The sequence below is a fragment of the Neomonachus schauinslandi genome, chromosome 2 (assembly GCF_002201575.2).
Source record: "Neomonachus schauinslandi chromosome 2, ASM220157v2, whole genome shotgun sequence".
In the NCBI taxonomy this organism is placed as follows: domain Eukaryota; kingdom Metazoa; phylum Chordata; class Mammalia; order Carnivora; family Phocidae; genus Neomonachus; species Neomonachus schauinslandi.
The window spans coordinates 36420178-36436410 of NC_058404.1; the positions used below are offsets into that span (position 1 = coordinate 36420178).

General features: G+C 39.4%; 1 protein-coding gene across 1 annotated transcript in view; it reads left to right on the top strand.

The window, feature by feature from the left end:
- Positions 1-16233, top strand: part of LOC110573136 (A disintegrin and metallopeptidase domain 3-like) — a 147408-nt gene that overhangs the window by 113321 nt on the left and 17854 nt on the right. The gene's annotated exons all lie outside the window — the stretch shown is intronic.

Here is a 16233-nt window from a genome sequence, read left to right on the forward strand (position 1 = left end):
CTATATTACTGATTCTCTCTTCTGCCTCATTTATTCTAGCAGTTAGCACCCCCATTTTTGATTGCACCTCATTAATAGCCTTTTTGATTTCTACTTGGTTGGATTTTAGTTCTTTTACTTCTCCAGAAAGGGTTTCTCTAATAACTTCCATATTTTTTTCAAGCCCAGCTAGTATCTTTAAAGTGATGATTCTGAACTCTAGATCTGACATTGTACTAATGTCCGTATTGAGTAGGTCCCTGGCAGTCGGTACTACCTCTTGTTCTTTTTGTTGAGGTGATTTTTTCCGTCTTGTCATTTTGTGCAGAGGAGAATAGATTAATGAGAGAACAAAATGCTAGCAGAGTAACAACATCCCCAGAAAATATACTCTAAACAAATCAGAAAAAACCTGAAGCAGTGGGGAAAGAAAGGGAAAGAGAGAAAAAAGAAAAAGAAAAAAAAGAAAAAGATAAAGATAAAAACAAAAACAAACAAAACAAAACAACAACAACAAAAAAACCAGAATGTGATCGAATATGATCAGGCTGGTATATAGATCAGTGCCACACACTAGATTTGGGGTGTATTTTGGTCTTTTAGAAGAAACTGCCTCCCAAAATTTTAAAGAAAGAGAAACGTATATATGTACAAAAATAAGGGTTGATATGATGAAGGGATGGAATATGACTGTAAAGATGGAAATTATAAAAAATTTTATAAAAGGAATTGATAAGAAGTTGTTTGAAAAAAGAAAGAAGAGGATTTAAAAAAAGAAGAAAAAAAGGGAGAGGATGTGATCAGGCAGGGGAATAGAAAACACCATATACTAGAGATTTAGGGTATATTTTGATCTGTTAGAAGAAACTATCTCAAAATTTTAAAGAGAGAACAACTTATATATATAAGCCAAAAATAAGGGTAACTACTATGAAGGGATAGAATATGACTCTAAAAATGAAAAATAAAAATGTTTTGTTTTTTTATTTTAAAAAGGGATTGATAAGATGTTGGTTGAAAAGAAAAAAAAAGAAAAAAAGACTGTTAAAAAAAAATTAACTTTTAAAGACTACAGAATCATGGTAAAAAAGCCATGAATTCTATGTGCAGTAGTCCCCTACAGCTGGAGTTCTGCCGTTCTCATTGATGGGTAAACTTGGTCTTGGCTGGCTGTTCTCGCTGATCTTCTGGGGAGGGGCCTGTTGCCGTGGTTTCCAAATGTCTTTGCCGGAGGCGGAATTGCCCCGCCCTTGCCCCCTCCTAGCTAAGTAATCTGCTCAGGTTTGCTCTCCGGGGCTTTTGTTCCCTGCGAGCTTTCCGTACAGCTTTGGAGGCGGAGAGTGAAAATGGCGGCCTCCCAATCTCCGCCGCGGAGGAGCTGAGAACTCGGGGCCCCGCTTCTCAGTGAGACCCCAGAGAAAAGCCGTCAGTCACTCCCGTCTCCCCGGTCTCCAGCCGCACTCCGTGCTCACCCGGCCTGTGACCGTGCGTTTCTATCTCTGGCACCTGACCCCGGGTGGAGTCTCCAAACCCAGCAGATTCCTGCGGCGCACTCCCGTCTGGCTCCTCCCGGGGGATGAAGGTGAGTCTCCCCGCATCTGCCGCTTGTTGGGTCCCTGCTGGAGGAGCAGTGGCCCGACTGTGCCGCGGATCACGGTTTATGGCAACCCCGAGCTGAGAGCCCGTGCCTGGGCTCCATCTCTGCAGCCGGCTTCCCTGCTCCGATACCTGGGAGCTCTGCCACACTCAGGCACCCCCGGTCTTTCTGTGACCCGTGGGTCCTGAGACCACACTGTCCCGGAGGGTTCCACCCCCCGCTTAGCCACCAGAGTGACGTCCCTCAGTGGAGCCGACTTTTAAAAGTTCCGATTTTGTGCTCCGCGGCTCTATCACTTGCCAGAAGCGGCCGCTGGAGGCCCCTCCCCCGCCGTCTATCCTCCCGAATATCGCCTCGGATTCACTTCTCCGCACGTCCTACCTTCCAGAAAGTGGTCGCTTTTCTGATGAGAGAGTTGTTGCTCTTCTTTTCTTCGATCTCCTGTTGAGTTTGTAGGTGTTCAGAATGGTTTGATCCCTATCCAGCTGAATTCCTGAGAGGAGACGAAATCCAGGTCTCCTACTCCTCTGCCATCTTGCTCCGCCCCCCTCTATTTGATATTTTTCTTTCTACTTTCTTGCCTTATGTTATAAATGTCTCTCTTAGAACAGTTTTGCTGTGTCCCAAAGGTTTTGAACTGGTGTGTTTTCATATTCGTTTGTTTCTATGTACTTTTTGATATCTTGTTTTATTTCTGATTGTTCCCTTTATGATTACATAGTGTCCTCCTTTGTCTCTTGATATAGTCTTTGTTTAAAGTTTATTTTGTCTTATATATTGTATTGCTACCATAGCTTTCTTTTCACATCCATTTGCATGTTCAATGTTTCTCTATCCTCTAGCTTTCAATCTGCAGGTGTATTTAGGTCTGAAACAAATCTCTTATAGGCAACACACAGATGGGTATTTTTTTAAATTATTCATTCTATCACCTATATCTTTTGATTAGAGCATTTAGTCCATTTAAATTAAAAGTAATTATTGATAGATATCGCCATTTTATTACTTGTTTTGTCTTTGTTTCTGAGGATTTTGTCTGATACTTTCTTGTCTTTCTTTCTGTCTTTCATGGTTTGCTGGTTACCTTTAGTGATATATTTGGATTTCTTTTTCTTTATTCTTTGCATATATATTAATGGTTTTTGACTTGTCATTACCATTAGGTTTATATATAACATCTTCTGCATTATAGCGATCTATATTATGTGCATGGTTATTTAAGTTTGAACCCATTCTTACTCCTCTCCTCCCCATGTTTTAGGTATATGGTGTCATATTTCACATTCTTTAGTTTGTGAGTTCTTTGGCTGATTTCTTTTAAAAATTTATTTATTTTAGAGAGAGAAAGAGAGAGAGCAGGGGAAAGGGAGATGGAGAGGGAGAGAATCCCAAGCAGACTCTGCACTGAGAGCAGAGCCTGATGCGGGCCTCGATCTTATGACTCTGAGATCATGACCTGAGCTGAAACCAAGAGTTGGATATGGCTGATTTTTTTTAATAGAAATATTCATTTTGACTACTTTTGTGTTTCCTACCTTCATACTGTCATTTTTGGTCTTTTCTTTTCACCCAGAGAGTCCCTTTTAATACTTTTTGCAAGGCTTGTTTAGTGGTCATGAACTTCTTTAGTTTTTGTTTGTCTGGGAAACTCTTTCTCCTTCTGTTCTGAATGATAGCCTTGATGGATAGAGTATTCTTGGCTGCAGGTTTTTCCTATTCAGCACTTTGAATATATCATCCCACTCTTTTCTGGTTTGGAAAGTTTCTGCTGAAAGTACTGCTGAGATAGCCTTATGGTATATTTTTGTATGTAGCTTTCTTCTTTTGTCTTGCTGTTGTTAGTATTTTTTTAAATCAGTATATTTTCTCAATTTAATTACAATATGCCTTGTTGTGGGTCTACTTTTGTTGATTTTATTGGGCGTCTTCTGTACCTCCTGGATCTGGATATCTGTTTTCTTCCCCAGATTAGGGAAGTTTTCAGCTATTATTTCTTCAAATAACTTCTCTACCCATTTTTCTCTCTCTCCTTCTGGGACTCCTATAGTACGAATGTTATTACATTTGACGAAGTCACAAAGTCACTGAACTTCTGATCTATTCTAGTTTTGTATAATTCTTTTTTTGTTTTTAACTTTTTTGTTCAGCTTGATTACCCTCCATTACTGTCTTCTAGGTCATTAATTTGTTCCTCCACTTTTTCCAGCCTGCTGTTCATTCCAATAACTGTGTTTCTCATTTCATTTATTGAGCCTTTTATCTGTGCTATGTTACTTCTTATCTCTCTGTTAATGGTCTCGCTGATGTCCTCCACTCTTTTCTTAGGTCCAGTGAGTATCCTTATGATTGTGGTTTTAAATTCTCCATCAGGCATGTTACTTATATCTGTTTTGCTTAGATCTCCAGCTGTACCTTGTCCTGTTCTTTCATCTGGCACAAATTCCTCTGTCTTCTCATGTTGTCTAATTCTCTGTGCCTGTTTCTGTGTGTTAGGAATGTCAGCTATGTCTCCTGTTCTTGAAGGTAAGGGCTTTATGAAGAAGAGGTCTTGTAATGCCCTGAAATTTAGTGTCTCCCTGTTCTTCAGGGCCTGGCACTTCTAGGAGTATCTCCAATGTGTGCTGCATGTGTTCTGCTGGCCACTTTTATCCTTCTGGCCAGTCATCTGCAGAAACTCTCTTTGCCTGTTGTGGGCAGTGTTTGGTCCCTGGCCTGAATGTGACACATTTTAACTAGGTGTGCTCTGGTCTGCTTGTGAAATGAGACCTGTCACTGCCACTGATGGAACTGAGGTCTTGCAAAACTCCTGGATCAGGAGACAAGCTGTTGACAGGGGTTTGGCCGATCTTCTGAGGAAAGAGGCCACTGTGCTTGGACTGAGGCAAGTATGAGTGGGAAGGGAATTTCTTCAGGATCATAAGAAAGTGGGGCTTTGTATAAGCCAGTTAGGTAACAAGTGTTGGTGCTGGTTCTGCACATGGCCCCATGTTTATGCTGAGGGATGGGGAGGGAAATGGTATATGCCAGTTCCATTATTCCCAGAAGGGCCTCTCTGTTAATGGTGCCTCTCTGGAAAATGCTCAGAGATGAGCAACTAAGCTTCCCACTGTGTGCCCCAGGCATTCTTCAGATCACTGTTTCCATTTTGTATGTCTGTGGGCTGTTTGCCCTGCCTTCTCTCCAAGAGCAGCCCCAATGCCTCTGGACTCTCCCAGAGCTAAACATCCTGACCTTTAAAAGTATAGGCTTTAAGTCCTGCTGGTTGCAAGAACTCATGAAATTCAGGCCTTCTCACTTTCCAAGCCAATTACTATGTAAATTCAGTTTCCCTGTGTGCCCCCCTGTGTGCTAGTCTCTCTCTTTCCCTTCTCCTCAACTGTGGCTCCCCCCACCCACCACAATGGCCATGATCCATTTCTCTCTGAAGTTGAATCTCCATATTTCCTACCTTCTTTAATGTGGCCTCTTCACTACCTTTAGTTGTGGAGTTTGTTCTATCTACAGATCAATTTCTGGGGTATTTAGGATGATTTGATAGTTATCTAGTTGTATTGTGGGATGATGCAAGGCTAGGATCTTCCCACACTGCTGCCATCTCCTGCAATCTCAAAATTAAAAACTTCTGTGCTACAAATGATACAACAAGAGAGTGAAAGGCAAACTACAGAATGGGAGAACATATTTGCAAATCTTATATCTCATATAGGACTTGTATTCAGAATATATAAATAACACAAATTCATAATAAAAAGACAACTCAAAATTAGGAAAGATTTAAATAAACACACCTCCATAGAAGATATATAAATGGCCATAAGCCCATGAAAAGATGGTAAACATTCTAGGAAAATGAAAATTAAAACCACAATGAGATACTACTTCACATTCATTAGTATGATCATAATAAAAAATACAGGCAACATTTGTTAATGTGGATGTGAAGAAATTGAGATCTCCTTGGTGCTCTTTTTCCAGCACTGCTCCAACTCTGGTATCTCCTTTCCATTCTCAATCCAATAATCAGCTGTATAATTAGCTTTAGGCTAATATATAAGATATATAGATCTTATCTTTCTTGCCAAGAACTGCTGGGAATCTCCCTCTTAACACTTCTGCTGTCTCTAATCTACAGAGCATCTTTCTTGTCAGTGCCACACCCTGCAGAGACTAACCTTTCCAACTGTTGTGAATTCTTTCCTCTGCCTTCTTCACTCGGTGGGAATGCTGTACTTTGCCTAGGACTTCAATTCTCTGTGTTGAGATCAGCAAATTGTATATAGGTAGAATTGGATTTTCATAAAATCTATGCCATGTTTTCTTTCCTTCAGATAAAGTTTTGCATTTCCTATTGACTTCCAGAAATCATTTCTTTCATGTCTTTTGTCCTGTTTTATAATTTTATCATACAGGACTAGTTTGGCACCATTTAATGAAAACATTTTATCTTGACCAAAGTGGAAGCCTTATTTTCTTCCTTAGAATAATAGATATTGCCCAATTAATCCAGTAATGATTAGTCCAATTTTTTAAATCAGCCTTTGGAGTAATTAAGCACATAAGGAAGCTCCACTTCTAATGTGATATAATTTTTAGTTAAGGTGAATTGATGGAGAGTTGATCTTCTCTAATGGATGAAACAAGGAAGGAGAACTTGAAAAGTATTGAGTTCTACCATAGTGTAAGCCTGCTACATATTTGCTTAATTTCAATATTTTTGAATATATTTGCCAATTTTCTATAATACATGAAACATCCTGAGTCACTTTTTTGGGGTAAACCACTTCTTATAGCATAATTGGATTCTGTCTGCATTTTAAAGTTAATGAGTTTTTGTTTTGGAGGGCATTAAATTCATTTGTGTTTAATATCCTCATGGTTGTTTTGGTGGTAATTCTGATTCATTAATTTAGTTTATAGTATATTAGTTGTCTGGCTTGTTTCTTTTGACTAATTAAATTGAGATTTCATTGATTTTCCCAATTTCCCCTAATGCTTTCATAACACTTAGGGGAATATCTATTTTCTAATTAATATAGTCAAAATTAAAACAATATCACCTTATGCAGGTAATATGGAAATTTAACCTAGTTTATTATTATTGTTTTTTAAGAGTGAAATAGTTAAAGAGGATTAAAGTACACTTGATGAGCACTAATGTATAGAATTATCGAATTGTTATATTGTACACTTGAAAGTAATTTAACACTGTAAATATACTTCAATAAAAAAAGGAAATTAAAATAAAATTTAAAAAGAACAAAAAATTTTAAAAATAAAAGTAAGTGCCAGTTATGGTAAAAACTTATTATATCATTTTTTAAATTTATTTTATTTTATTTTGTTATGTTAGTCACCATACAATAAATTATTAGATTTTGATGTAGTGATCCACGATATATTGTTTTCATATAACACCCAGTGCTCCATGCAGTACATGCCCTCCTTAATACCCATCACCAGGCTAACCCATCCCCCCACCCCCCCTCCCCTCTAACACCCTCAGTTTGTTTCTCAGAGTCCATAGTCTCTCACTGTTCATCTCCCCCTCCAGTTCCCCCCCTTCATTTTTCCCGTCCTTATATTCCTTATGTTCCACAAATAAGTGAAACCATATGATAATTGACTTTCTCTGCTTGACTTCTTTCACTTAGCATAATCTCCAGTCTCATCCATGTTGATGTAAAAGTTGGGTATTCATCCTTTCTGATGGCTGACTAATATTCCATTGTATTTATGGACCACACCTTCTTTATCCATTCATCTGTTGAAGGGCATCTCAACTCTTTCCATGGTTTGGCTATTGCGGACATTGCTGCTATGAACATTGGGGTGCATATGGCCCTTCATTTCACTGCATCTGTGTCTTTGGGGTAAATACCCAGTAATGCAATTGCTGGGTCATAGGGTACCTCTATTTTTAATTTTTTGAGGCACCTCCCCACTGTTTTCCAAAGTGGCTGTACCAACTTGCATTCCCACCAACAATGCAAGAGGGTTCCCCTTTCTCCACAACCTCTCCAACATTTGTTGTTTCTTGCCTTGTCCATTTTTGCCATTCTAACTGGTGTAAGGTGTATCTCAATGTGGTTTTGATTTGAATTTCCCTGATGGCTAATGATGATGAACATTTTTTCATGTGTCTGTTAGCCATTTGTATGTCTTCTACCCCATTTTTGACTTGATTATTTGTTTTCTGGGTGTTGAGTTTGAGAGTTCTTTATAGATCTTGGAAATCAGACCTTTGCTTGTGTCATTTGCAAATATCTTCTCCCATTCTGTGGGTTGCCTCTTTGTTTTGTTGACTGTTTCCTTTGCTGTGCAGAAGCTTTTTATCTTGATGAAGTCCCAAAAGTTCATTTTTGCTTTTGTTTCACTAGCCTTTGGAGCTGTATCTTGAAAGAAGTTACTGTGGCCGATGTCAAAGATCTTACTGCCTATGTTCTCCTCTAGGATTTTGATGGATTCCTGTCTCACATTGAGGTTTTTCATCTATTTTGAGTTTATCTTTGTGTATGGTGTTAGAGAATCGTTGAGTTTCATTCTCTAGATAGCAGTCCAATTTCCCCAGCGCCATTTATTGAGGAGACTGTCTTTTTTCCATTGCATATTTTTTCCTGCTTTGTCAAAGATTTTTTGACCATAGAGTTTAGGGTCTATATCTGGGCTCTCTGTTCTGTTCCATTGGTCTATATGTCTGTGTTTGTGCCAGTACCATGCTGTCTTGGTGATCACAGCTTTGTAATAGAGCTTGAAATCGGGCAACGTGATGTCCCCAGATTTGTTTTTCTTTTTCAGCATTTCCTTGGTGATTCAGTGTCTTTCCTGATTCCATAGAAATTTTGGGATTATTTGTGCCAGCACTTTGAAAAGTGTCATTGTAACTTTGATTGGGATGTCACTGAAGGTATAGATTGCTCTGGGTAGCATAGACATTTTAACAATGTTTATTCTTCCAATCCATGAGCATGGAATGTTTTTCTGTCTTTTTGTGTCTTCTACAATTTCTTTCATGAGTGTTCTGTAGTTCCTAGAGTATAGATCCTTTAGCTCTTTGGTTAGGTTTATTCCGAGGTATCTTATGGTTTTTGGTGCTATTGTAAATGGAATCATTTCTCTAATTTCTCTTTCTACAGTTGCATAATTATTGTATAAGAAAGCAAATGATTTCTGTGCATTGATTTTGAATCCTGCCACATTACTGAATTGCTGTATGAGTTCTAGTAATTTGGGGGTAGAGTCTTTTGGATTTTCCACATAAAGTATCATGTCATCTGTGAAGACAGTTTGACTTTTTTTTTTAATTATCATTCTTTTTAAAAAATTTTTTATTGTTATGTTAATCACCATACATTACATCATTAGTTTTAGATGTAGTGTTCCATATTCATGGTTTGTGCATAAGACCCAGTGCTCCAGGCAGAATGTGCCCTCTTTAATACCCATCACCTGGCTAACCCATCCTCCCACCGCCCTCCCCTCTAGAACCCTCAGTTTGTTTTTCAGAGTCCATTCTCTCTCACCGTTTGTCTCCCCCTCTGATTTCCCCACTTCATTCTTCCCCTCCTGCTATCTTCTTCTTCATTTTTATTTTTTTTCTTAACATATATTGCCTTATTTGTTTCAGAGGTACAGATTGGTGATTCAACAGTCTTGCACAATTCAAAGCACTTACCAGAGCACGTACCCTGCCAGTGTCTATCACCCAGTCACCCCATCCCTCCCACCACACACCACTCCAGCAACCCTCAGTTTGTTTCCTGAGATTAAGAATTCCTCATATCAGTGAGGTCATATGATACATGTCTTTATCTGCTTGACTTATTTCGCTCAGCATAATACGCTCCAGTTCCATCCACGTCATTGCAAATGGCAAGATCTCCTTCCTTTTGATGGCTGCATAATATTCCATTGCATATATGGACCACATCTTCTTTATCCATTCATCTGTTTATGGACATCTTGGTGCTTTCCACAGTTTGGGTATTGTGGACATTGCTGCTATAAACTTCGGGGTGCACATACCACTTCAGATCCCTGCATTTGTATCTTGGGGTAAATAACCAGTAGTACAATTGCTGGATCATATGGTAGCTCTATTTTCAACTTTTTGAGGAACTTCCATATTGTTTTCCAGAGTGGCTACACCAGCTTGCATTTCCCACCAACAGTGTAGGAGGGTTCCCCTTTCTCTGCATCCCTGTCAACATCTGTCATTTCCTGACTTGTTAATTTTAGAAATTCTGACTGGTGTGAGGTGATATCTCATTGAAGTTTTGATTTGGATTTCCCTGATGCCGAGTGATGTTGAGCACTTTTTCATGTGTCTGTTGGCCATTTGGATGTCTTCTTTGGAAAAATGTCTGTTCATATATTCTGCCCATTTCTTGATTGGATTAGTTGTTCTTTGGGTGTTGAGTTTGATAAGTTCTTTATAGATTTTGCATACTAGCCCCTTATCTGATACGTCATTTGCAAATATCTTCTCCCATTCTGTCGGTTGTCTTTTGGATTTGTTGACTTTCTTTTGCTATACAAAAGCTTTTTATCTTGATGAAGTACCAATAGTTCATTTTTGCTCTTGCTTCCCTTGCCTTTGGCGATGTTTCTAGGAAGAAGTTGTTGCAGCTGAGGTTGGAGAGGTTGCTGCCTGTGTTCTCCTGTAGGGTGTTGATGGACTCCTGTCTCACATTGAGGTCTTTCAACCATTTGGAGTCTATTTTTGTGTGTGGTGTACGGAAATGGTCCAGTTTCATTCTTCTGCATGTGGCTGTCCAATTTTCCCAGCACCATTTGTTGAAGAGACTGTCTTTTTTCCATTGGATATTCTTTCCTGCTTTGTCAAAGATGAGTTGACCATAGAGTTGAGGGTCCATTTCTGGGCTCTCTATTATGGTCCATTGATCTATGTGTCTGTTTTTGTGCCAGTACCATACTGTCTTGATGATGACAGCTTTGTAATAGAGCTGGAAATCCATAATTGTGATGCCGCCAGCTTTGCTTTTCTTTTTCAACATTCCTCTGGCTATTCAGGGTCTTTTCTGGTTCCATACAGATTTTAGGATTATTTGTTCCATTTCTTTGAAAAAAGTGGATGGTATTTTGATGGGGATTGCACTGAATGTGTAGATTGCTCTAGGTAGCATGGACATCTTCACAATATTTGTTCTTCCAATCCATGAGCATGGAACGTTTTTCCATTTCTTTGTGTCGTCCTCAATTTCTTTCATGAGTATTTTATAGTTTTCTGAGTACAGATCCTTTGCCTCTTTGGTTAGGTTTATTCCTAGGTATCTTATGGTTTTGGGTGCAATTGTAAATGGGATCGACTCCTTAATTTCTCTTTCTTCTGTTTTGTTGTTGGTGTATAGGAATACCACTGATTTCTGGGCATTGGTTTTCTATCCTGCCACTTTACTGAATTCCTGTATGAGTTTTAGCAGTTTTAGGGTGGAGTCGTTTGTGTTTTCCACATAAAGTATCATATCATCTGCAAAGAGTGAGAGTTTGACTTCTACTTTGCTGATTTGGATGCCTTTGATTTCTTTTTGTTGTCTGATTACTATGGCTAAGACTTCAAAAACTATGTTGAATAGTAGTGGTGATAGTGGACATCCCTGCCGCGTCCTGACCTTAGGGGGGAAGCTCTCAGTTTTTCCCCATTGAGAATGATATTCGCTGTAGGTTTTTCAAAGATGGCTTTTATGATATTGAGGTATGTACCTTCTATCCCTATACTCTGAAGAGTTTTGATCAAGAAAGGATGCTGTACTTTGTCAAAAGCTTTTTCTGCATCTATTGAGAGGATCATGTGGTTCTTGTTCTTTCTTTTGTTAATGTATTGTATCACGTTGATTGATTTGCGGATGTTGAACCAACCTTGCAGCCCAGGGATAAATCCCACTTGGTCGTGGTGAATAATCCTTTTAATGTACTGTTGGATCCTATTGGCTAGTATTTTGGTGAGAATTTTTGCATCCATGTTCATCAGGGATATTGGTCTGTATTTCTCCCTTTTGATGGGGTCTTTGTCTGGTTTTGGGATCAAGGTAATGCTGGCCTCATAAAATGAGTTTGGAAGTTTTCCTTCCATTTCTATCTTTTGGAACAGTTTCAGAAGAATGCGTATTAATTCTTCTTCTTCTTTTTTGTTTCTTTTTTAAAGATTTTATTTATTTATTTGAGAGAGAGAGAGCACATGAGAGGAGGGAGGGTCAGAGGGAGTAGCAGACTCCCTGCTGAGCAGGGAGCCCGATGTGGGACTCGATCCAGGGACTCCAGGATCATGACCTGAGCCGAAGGGAGTCTCTTAACCAACTGAGCCACCCAGGCGCCCAAATGGGTATTAATTCTTCTTTAAATGTTTGGTAGAATTCCCCTGGGAAGCCATATGGCCCTGGGCTTTTGTTTTTTGGGAGATTTTTGATGACTGATTCAATTTCCTTAGTTGTATTACGTCTGTTCAGGTTTTCTATTTCTTCCTGGTTCAGTTTTGGTAGTTGATACATCTCTAGGAATGCATCCATTTTTCCCGGTTATCTAATTTGCTGGCATAGAGTTGCTCATAATATGTTCTTATAACTGTTTGTATTTCTTTGGTGTTGGTTGTGATCTCTCCTCTTTCATTCATGATTTTGTTGATTTGGGTCATTTCTCTCTTCTTTTTGATAAGTCTGGCCAGGGATTTATCAATCTTGTTAATTCTTTCAAAGAACCAGCTCCTAGTTTTGTTGATTTGTTCTACTGTTCTTTTAATTTTTATTTCATTGATTTCTGCTCTGATCTTTATTATTTCTCTTCTCCTGCTGGGTTTAGGCTTTATTTGCTGTTCTTCTCCAGCTCCTTTAGGTGTAGGGTTAGGTTTTGTTTTTGAGACCTTTCTTGTTTCTTGAGAAAGGCTTGTATTGCTATATACTTTCCTCTTAGGACTGCCTTTGGTGCATCCCAAAGATTTTGAACAGTTGTGTTTTCATTTTCATTGGCTTCCATGAATTTTTTAAATTCTTCTTTAATTTCCTGATTGACCCATTCATTCTTTAGTAGGATGCTCTTTAGCCTCCATGTATTTGAGTTCTTTTCGACTTTCCTCTTGTTATTGAGTTCTAGTTTCAAAGCATTGTGGTCTGAAAATAGGCAGGGAATGATCTCAATCTTTTGGTACCAGTTGAGACCTGATTTGTGACCTAGGATGTGATCGATTTTGGAGAATGTTCCATGGGCACTAGAATACACATTTATGTGTATTCTGTTGCTTTGGGATGGAATGTTCTGAATATGTCTGTGAAGTCCATTTGGTCCAGTGTGTCATTTAAAGTCTTTATTTCCTTGTTGATCTTTTGCTTAGAGGATCTGTCCATTTCAGTGAGGGGAGTGTTAAAGTCCCCCACTATTATTGTATTGTTGTCGATGTGTTTCTTTGCTTTTGTTATTAATTGCCTTATATTATTGGCTGTTCCCATGTTAGTGGCATAGATATTTACAATTGTTAGATCTTCCTGTTGGATAGACCCTTTAAGTAGGATATAGTGTCCTTCCTCATCTCTTATTACAGTCTTTGGTTTAAAATCTAATTTGTCTGATATAAGGATTGCCACCCCAGCTTTCTTTTGGTGTCCATTAGCATGGTAAATGGTTTTCCACCCCCTCACTTTCAATCTGGGGCTGTCTTTGGGTCAAAAATGAGTCTCTTGCAGACAGCATATCGATGGGTCTTGTTTTTTAATCCAATGTGATAGCCTGTGTCTTTTGATTGTGGCATTTAGCCCATTTACCTACAGGGTAACTATTGAAAGATATGCATTTAGTGCCATTTTATTGCCTGTAAGGTGACTGTTACTGTATATTGTCTGAGTTCCTTTCTGGTCTATATTGCTTTTAGGCTCTCTCTTTGCTTAGAGGACCCCTTTCAAGATTTCTTGTAGGACTGGTTTCATGTTTGCAAATTCCTTTAGTTTTTGTTTGTCCTGGAAGCTTTTTATCTCTCCCTCTATTTTCAAAGACAGCCTAGCTGGATATAGTATTTTTGGCTGCATATTTTTCTCATTTAGTGCTCCTAATATATCATGCCAGTCCTTTCTGGCCTGCCAGGTCTCTGTGGATAGGTCTGTTGCCAATCTAATGTTTCTACCATTGTAGGTTACATATCTCTTCTCCTGAGCTGCTTTCAGGATTTTCCCTTTTTCTCTGAGACTTGTGAATTTTACTATTAGATGTCAGGGTGTTGACCTATTTTTATTGATTTTGAGAGGGGTTCTCTGTGTGTCCTGGATTTTGATGCCTGTTTCCTTCCCCAAATTAGGGAAGTTTTCTGCTATAATTTGCTCTAATATACCTTCTGCTCCTCTCTCTCTTTCTTCTTCTTCTGGGGTCCCACTTATTCTAATGTTGTTTTGTCTTATGATATCACTTATCTCTCGATTTCTGCCCTCGTGATCCAGTAGTTGTTTATCTCTCTTTTTCTCAGCTTCTTTATTTTCCATCATTTGATCTTCTATATCACTGATTCTCTCTTCTGCCTCATTTATCCTAGCGTTAGCGCCCCCTTATTTGATTGCACCTCATTAATAGCCTTTTTGATTTCTACTTGGTTGGATTTTAGTTCTTTTACTTCTCCAGAAAGGGTTTCTCTAATAACTTCCATGCTTTCTTCAAGCCCAGCTAGTATCTTTAAAGTGCTGATTCTGAACTGTAGATCTGACATTGTACTAATGTCTGTATTGAGTCCCTGGCAGTCGGTACTACCTCTTGTTCTTTTTGTTGATGTGATTTTTTCCATCTTGTCATTTTGTCCAGAGGAGAATAGATGAATGAGAGAACAAAATGCTAGCAGAGTAACAATGTCCCCAGAAAATATACTCTAAACAAATCAGAAAAGACCCGAAGCAGGGGGAAAAGAAAGGGAAAGAGAGAAAAAAGAAAAAGAAAAAAAAAGATAAAGATAAAAACAAACAAAAATAGTACAAACCAAAAAAAAAAATCAGAATATGATCATATATGATCAGGGTGGTCCATAGATCAGTGCCACACACTAGATTTTGGGTGTATTTTGGTTTGTTCGAAGAAAGTGCCTCCCAAAATTTTAAAGAAAGAAAAACTTATATCGTACCAAAATAAGGGTTGATATGATGAAGGGATGGAATATGACTGTAAAGATAAAAATTATAAAAAATTTTATAAAAGGAATTGATAAGAAGTTGTTTGAAATAAGAAAGAAGAGGATTTAAAAAAAAAAGAAAAACAAGGGAGAGAATGTGATCAGGCAGGAGAGTTGAACAAAACCATTCACTAGAGATTTAGGGTATATTTTGATCTGTTAGAAGAAACTATCTCAAAATTTTAAAGAGACAACAACTTATATATATATGCCAAAAATAAGGGTAACTACTATGAAGGGATAGAATAGGACTCTAAAAATGAAAAATAAAAATGTTTTTTAAAGAAGGGATTTATAAGATGTTGGTTGAAAAAGGGAAAAAGAAAAATTCCAAAAAAAAAAAGACAGTTAAAAAAAATTAACTTTTAAAGACTAAAGAATCATGGTAAAAAAGCCATGACTTCTATGTGCAGTATTCCCCTAGAGCTAGAATTGTGCTGTTCTCATTGATCAGTAAACTTGGTCTTGGCTGGCTGTTCTTGCTGATCTTCTGGGGGAGGGGCCTGTTGCCGTGGTTCCCAAATGTCTTTGCCGGAGGCGGAATTGCCCCGCCCTTGACCGGTTGGGGTTAAGTAATCTGCTTCGGTTTGCTCTCAGGAACTTTTGTTCCCTGAAAGCTTTCCGTACAGCTTTGGAGGCTGAGAGTGAAAATGGCGGCCTCCCAATCTCTGCCCCGGTGGAGCTGAGAACTCGGGTCCCACTCCTCAGTGAGCCCCCAGAGAAAAGCAGTCAGTCACTTCTGTCTCCCCGGTCTCTGGACGCACTCTGTGCTCACCCGGCCTGTGACCGAGCTTTTCTATCTCTGGCACCCGACCCCATGTGGAATCTCTTAACCCAGCAGATCCCTGCAGTGCGCTACCGTGCGGCTCCTCCCGGGGGAGGAAGGGGAGTCTCCCCGGATCTGCTGCTTGTTGGGTCCCTGCTGGAAGAGCAGTGGCCCGACTGTGCCACGGATCACAGTTTATGGCAACCCCGAGCTGAGAGCCCACTCCCTGGCTCCATCTCTGCAGCCGGCTTCCCTGCTCCGATACCTGGGAGCTCTGCCACACTCAGGCACCCCTGGTCTTTCTGTGACCCCGAGGGTCCTGAAACCACACTGTCCCGCGAGTGTTCCACCCCTAGCTTAGCCACCAGAGCCACGTCCCTCAGCGGAGCAGACTTCTAAAAGTTCTGATTTTGTGCTCCTGGGCTCTATCACTTGCCAGAAGCCTCTGATGGAGGCCCCTCCCCCTCCATCTATCCTCCCGAATATCGCCTCAGATTCACTTCTCCGCATTTCCTACCTTCCAGAAAGTGGTCGCTTTTCTGTTCAGAGAGTTGTTGCTATTCTTTTCTTTGATCTCCTGTTGAATTCGTAGGTGTTCAGAATGGTTTGATCCCTATCCAGCTGAATTCCTGAGAGGAGACGAAATCCAGGTCTCCTAATCCTCCGCCATCTTGCTCTGCCCCCCAAGACAGTTTGACTTCTTCTTTGCCAACTCAAATGTTATTTCTTTTTGTTGTCTGA